Source organism: Lactuca saligna, chromosome 6 (assembly GCF_052625555.1).
Source record: "Lactuca saligna cultivar CGN05327 chromosome 6, ASM5262555v1, whole genome shotgun sequence".
NCBI lineage: Eukaryota > Viridiplantae > Streptophyta > Magnoliopsida > Asterales > Asteraceae > Lactuca > Lactuca saligna.
In genome coordinates, this window is record NC_136422.1 from 80,222,247 (window position 1) to 80,228,237 (window position 5,991).

The 5,991-nt window shown below is 37.6% G+C and overlaps 1 pseudogene; it reads left to right on the plus strand.

The window, feature by feature from the left end:
- The first annotated feature begins 4,766 nt into the window (after positions 1–4,766).
- Positions 4,767–4,884, plus strand: LOC145003516 (5S ribosomal RNA; annotated as a pseudogene).
- The last annotated feature ends 1,107 nt before the right edge of the window (positions 4,885–5,991 follow it).

Consider the following 5,991-nt stretch of genomic DNA (forward strand, 5'->3'; position numbering starts at 1 on the left):
CCCTAAACTCATTGGGAAATAGTCATGGGCCGCAAACTCCATAAAAGGGTGGTTCATGGGCCATAAACTCCAATGCTATGTCATAAAACCCTTAGGTGCAACCCTTTGGTACCTATAACACTTGAATCAAAGTGTTTCCATGACCTAGGGTGTCTTAACTTGATTAAATAGTTATTAATTGACTAATTGGATTACATATATGTTTATTATATGATAACTAGGACCATTGTGTGTGTTCAAGTCCTCACTTGACACCTAGCACCTTGTCCGACACTTCCGAACAAACCATTCACTGCAGGCGAGTTCATACCCCTTGAATTAACCTTTTAAATGTTTCTAAATGCTTTTAAATGCTTTATGGGGGGGGGGGGACACAAGTTGAATCATGCTAGTTATTATATCAATCACATGTGATTAATAACTAACATGCAAATGGATTTACTATACGTTAGCTGTTCTACCAAACAAATTTCTTCAAAGGACTTTCTTAAACGTTTTTATATGTTTAAAACTCTTTATCAAACTGCTTTATACACTGTATGTTTCTTTTCAAACTCTATTACAAATATATTTCAAACAACGGTTTTCGTTATACTTCAACTGTTTATTCAAACAAAATATTTTCAAACCGTTTTATAAACTGACATCAAGTCGTTCTTTTCTTAAATATAAATCTTTTCCAAAGGTTTTACAAAACTCCTTTTATGCTCTTATATTATCAAATGCATGCCAGTATATGTATAGCTATATAAGAAATGTTTAAAGGACTTAGGAAGGCTAAACCGCTTTATTTCCTTTTCCCCGTTGGGATGTGGTCTGGTAGGGTATCGGTTATCCGTCCGAATGTCGTCTAAATATTAGTTATATATCATGTATACATATGTAGACAAAAAAGTGCCCTTATTCAGTTAAGTACCTTTGGCTAGCAAAGGTATACCTTTGTTGATACTTGTACATTTCTAGTAACTATTGTAGGTATAGTTAGGAGGTAATACTTGATATTCCTATTACAAGGAATTACACAAGAGTTAGTTCATTCATGAGTCCATACGAATACATGCTTTTTGTAAAGTTACACTTAGTTGGATACACTTTCCAGGATACTTTGACTTAGATACCTTGTTAAAAGCATGCCTGTATATGTATACTTATATTAATAATGTTTAAGGGACTTTGGAAGGCTAACCCGCTTTATTACCTTTTCCCCGTTGGGATGTGGTCTGGTAGGGTATCGGGTATCCGTCTGTAGGTCGTTTAAATATCAGTTATATATCATGTGTACATATATAGACATAATAGTTCTAATCAGTCAGTTCAGTACCTTTGGGTAGCAAAGGTATACGTTGATATACTCTTACATGGATACTTTTACATAGATAATATATGATGAGTTACTATTACATTTTATATGTATAGATTCTGTTATATAATCCTCATTCTTATCTTTATTTTGTGATCCAATCACATAATTGACAAGATAGATTGGACTTAATATCCTAGTACCAAAGGATACTTTGCGGGACTAACCATTCCTAGAACCTTATTAGCGACATAGGTAAATGCACATCTACGGATGTCTACGGTTGATACCATTACAGGTATACTTTAAGGGACTAACAATTCCTACACCCCAGGTGTTAGCAACAGAGGTAAATGTACATCTAAGGATGTCTTAAGTTAACACTGTTTGTTATCCTAGTACAAAAGGATAATACTTGAGTTGTTTATATTATTATTACCTTTATCTTGTGAGTCATTCACATAACCTCTGAGGTTAATTATATTTGAGTATCCTAGTACCAAAGGATATAATGTCTTATATTAATAATAATAGTAGTACAGTCGGGTCTTGGTAGAAGGCTACTTAGAAAATAGTAGGGTGTTGGTAGAAGACTACTTTTAAAAATAGTAGGGTCTTGGTAGAAGACTACTTTCAAAACAGTAGGGTCTCGGTAGAAGACTACTTTCAAAACAATAGGGTCTTGGTAGAAGACTACTTTTAAAACAGCAAGGTCTTGGTAGAAGATTTCTTTTATAGGGATCATAGGCATTTCTAGGGTTATTCAAATGCTTTCCATTACTTACAAACATTTCCATACTTATACGAACTTTATTTCAAAACAATGTCAAGACTTTCATTACAAGTTTTACAAATCAAAGACAGATTAATACTTATGAATTCACAAACTTTTTGGCTGATACTCGCTTTCAAAATAACTTGTATTCTCAGGTCACAAATAGATAGGTATGACGACCAGGTTTGTGAAAAAGGGGCAGTCCAGACTCGTCTTATTCTGATTATTCATTTTATTGTTATATAATATGAAAGAACACACTTGTAATTAAAGTTATACTATTAATGCAATGGATGATGTTATTTCTTGTTTACTACTTTACATTGTTCTGATACATTACATTACGTCCTCCGCCCCAGAACTTTTCCTCCGTTCTCGGTTTTGGGGTGTGACAGGTTGGTATCACAGCATTGTTTATAGTGAATTGAGTATATCAACCCATAAAAGATATACTAACTATAAATACATAGGGATTAAAAATATTCTAACCAAGAGTTTATACTTTAAAATAATAAAATATTTGATTAAGTATACGTGCCTGCATTCATACTAAAATCAGTGTCACTAGGACAGTACAAAAGAAGTACGACTGTTGGGCAACACAAGCGGACTTATAGACATATAGTCAAAACTGGGAAGATATAGCCTGATCAACTATATTATCCGAGGGTTGACTAGCATGTGCCTAAGTGTAGTTGTTTGGTTGCAACAAGTCTAAAATCTTACCAACAATACCACAATGAGAACATTAGAACATAAACCTAAAATACTATAGGGGTATTTGGTGTTACTATAAGTACTTTATACTTGAGAACTACAAAGGACTTCATTACTAAGTTGATAGTTATTAAGTGGATACACTACGGCTATATGTAACTAGGATGTTATAGACTTTGAATCTGTGAAAATTTTTCTTCACCCCTATTCTTTGAGAATTTCGAGTTAAGGTCGCTTATTCGAAGGCCTATCCTCTTGTAATTACATATGACTGGTATGCAGTTTACAAATAGTGATGTAACTAATGAAGATTTTCCAATAATTATCTAAATAGTTCGTCTAACACTTATTTCCTTACCCCAATTCTCGCGTATATAACATGGCTGGACTCCGTCCCCATGGCAACCCGTACCTTCCGAACGAATTCATTGCTGGATGGTTTGGAGAAGAACTAGAGAATGATCATCCGGCCTTTGAATGATCACCACGCTGAAAACCTCACGGATGATGACAGCTCCGATCCCGAGGTTGAGAACCTACCCGAGAAAGCTCCCTTTCCAAATCCTAACCCTCATCCGACTTTTCATGGCCCGATGCTCCCTTGGGTAGAATGTTTGGATGGATGGAGCGAAGATCAAGATCAACCTATGCCATTTAGTGGAGACCGAAACTTTTATGACCTGAGTAATGGGGCTCAGCAGACAGAATCTTACCAATCCTGGTCCGCAGAGTGGCCTGAAATGAGATTCAAGGCAGGACAACCCTACATCATATCACAGAAGTTGTCGCCAATGCGAGAATGTATACCCTTCACACCATTCGTCTGGAAGATGCTCGTAAGAGATCTGAAAGAGACCATAAAACCCTGCTTCAAGCACTGGTTGAATCACGAGCCAAGGTCATAGAGCTCCGAGTACGCCAGAGGGTGTACAAAAGACACCTGCTTGATATGGAATGTCAACTAGCTGAGCTAAGAGTTCACCAGAGGGATGATCGTCACCAGTAGGAGATACTTTACTTTCCTTCTTGTTTTAAAGAACCATGTTCCTGTCTATGTCCTATGTGGCATTTTCTATAAAACTGCCTTGTACTGTAGGTACTTTTAGTTACGCCTTTATGCGGTAAAACTTTTGCTACTCCGGATATGATGTAAGACCTTTTTCGAGGTCAAATTACCCTGAACTTATTACATATTAAACATTGATGATGTTGATAATCGGCTAACTTCCGTGTCACATTTTTGTTCAAATACTCTCGTCATACTTTCATTGGATTCCATCTAAAACATGCTTTACTCAAGTCATTGGACTATAGTAATTTAACTCTGGAGAAATTTTCAAGTCTCTTTCAGTGGTTGGATAATATTATCCACCAACCTATAGTACCTCGGCGCAAACGACAAACGTCTTGAGACTAGTCTATGAACTTACTTCTACTCCTTACTAGGACTGCATCATAGGGATGTAAGTCAAACCTTCGTGAACATACTTCTATTCCATACTAGGACTGCATCGTAGGGATGTAGGTCAAACCTTTGAGAACATACTCTTACTCTTTCATTGAATGATCGACGTACATCCAGGGTCAATAGTATCCTTTACTAGGAAATCTTAGTTCATCGAAAAAGATTCGTAAGAAAATTATTCTCATGATTTTCCTAGCTTATACATTCCCGAGTTATATATAACGAAGACCTGGTAGACAATAGAATGTGAGAATTCTAACGTAGTTTCTTTTCCTCATTGGGATGTGGGACTAGAGTAGAATCACACATTTTATTATCCGCCCCGTCTTGATTATATCATAACGTGTATGAGCTAAGTTTTCATGTATAATAACTCCTCTCTTGGCCTGAATGAAAATGATACAAGAACCGTCCGGACAGTTTAAAGACTACTCAGCAACATAATGAAAAGGCCAAGCTTCTCACCTATGGGAGCTCTGGTCTTATTCTTCAAGAAGATAGAATCCAGGGAGTGCGATCATACCAGCACTAATGCACCAAATCCCATCAAAACTCCGCAGTTAAGCACGCATGGGCGAGAGTAGTATTAGCATGGGTGACATTTAGGAAGTCCTCGTGGTGCAGACCTCAACGGGACTTCCATTTGAAATCATCACTCTCTACCTCTCATAGATGAATCAGTTGACCAACCACAAGGAACGACGTACCTTTCAGTAGTGAACCTAAAATCCAAATATCACCAGTTATGAGTGTTAGTTAAGGGTGTCCCAAGGACAATCTTCCAAACTCGATGCAGACACTACGAGTCCGTAGTGATACCTCTCGGATTGGACCAATACACCCGTAGTATTCATGAACTTAATGAATAGGGTACGCCATTCTTACTTGGATCAGTTTGTCATTGTCTTTTTAAATGAATTACTTATCTACTCTCATAGTAAGAAGGAAATCATAGATAGCATCTACAACTAACATGGAAACATTATGATCAGAGAAGCTTTACGTGAAGTTCTCTGAAATACGAGTTTTTACATTTGAAGAGTCGAATTCCTAAGACACATTACCAGTAATGTGGGAATTCTTGAGGACCCTTCCAAAAATAAAAACCACTGAGAATTTGTTAGCACCGAGGATGCCGACAGGAATTCTCCAAATTCTAGGTCTCGCTGACGTACTATCGAGAGTTCATTCAGAACTCCTCGTGGATTTCGAAACCTCTTATGACTTTGACTCAAAAGGGAGTGGCCCTTGACTGGGAAGACAAGCAAGAGGAAGAAAACCTAGGAATTTCAAGTGAGAGACCAAATCATTTTTGGAAATCTCACTCTGGTGAGGCTTGCTATGCTTCGTAAAGCGTGGTAAGCTAAATCCAGAATAGTTAGGACCTCCGAGATTCTTACCAGAATCGGTCCCATAACTCACAAACCCAACCTACACCGCGAGTTAGTAACGTACATTTTACCTTTCACTTCTCGAACTTGAAAACATACCTTTTCATCAGAAATCTCATAATCCCACTCGACGAGATCGAGATCAACGAGATCCTCGCCTTCGTGGAAGAACCGTAGTGACCCTCGACCAAGTGGTCAAGCGGACGAAGCACCGCCGCCGCCCCTTAGTGAAGGTTCGTTGGGATATTAACCGAGGACCCGAATTCACTTATTAGAGCAAGATCAAATCGATTAGGAAGTTTCCCTACCTCCTTGTTCGATTTTTCATACCTACTCCTTTAGA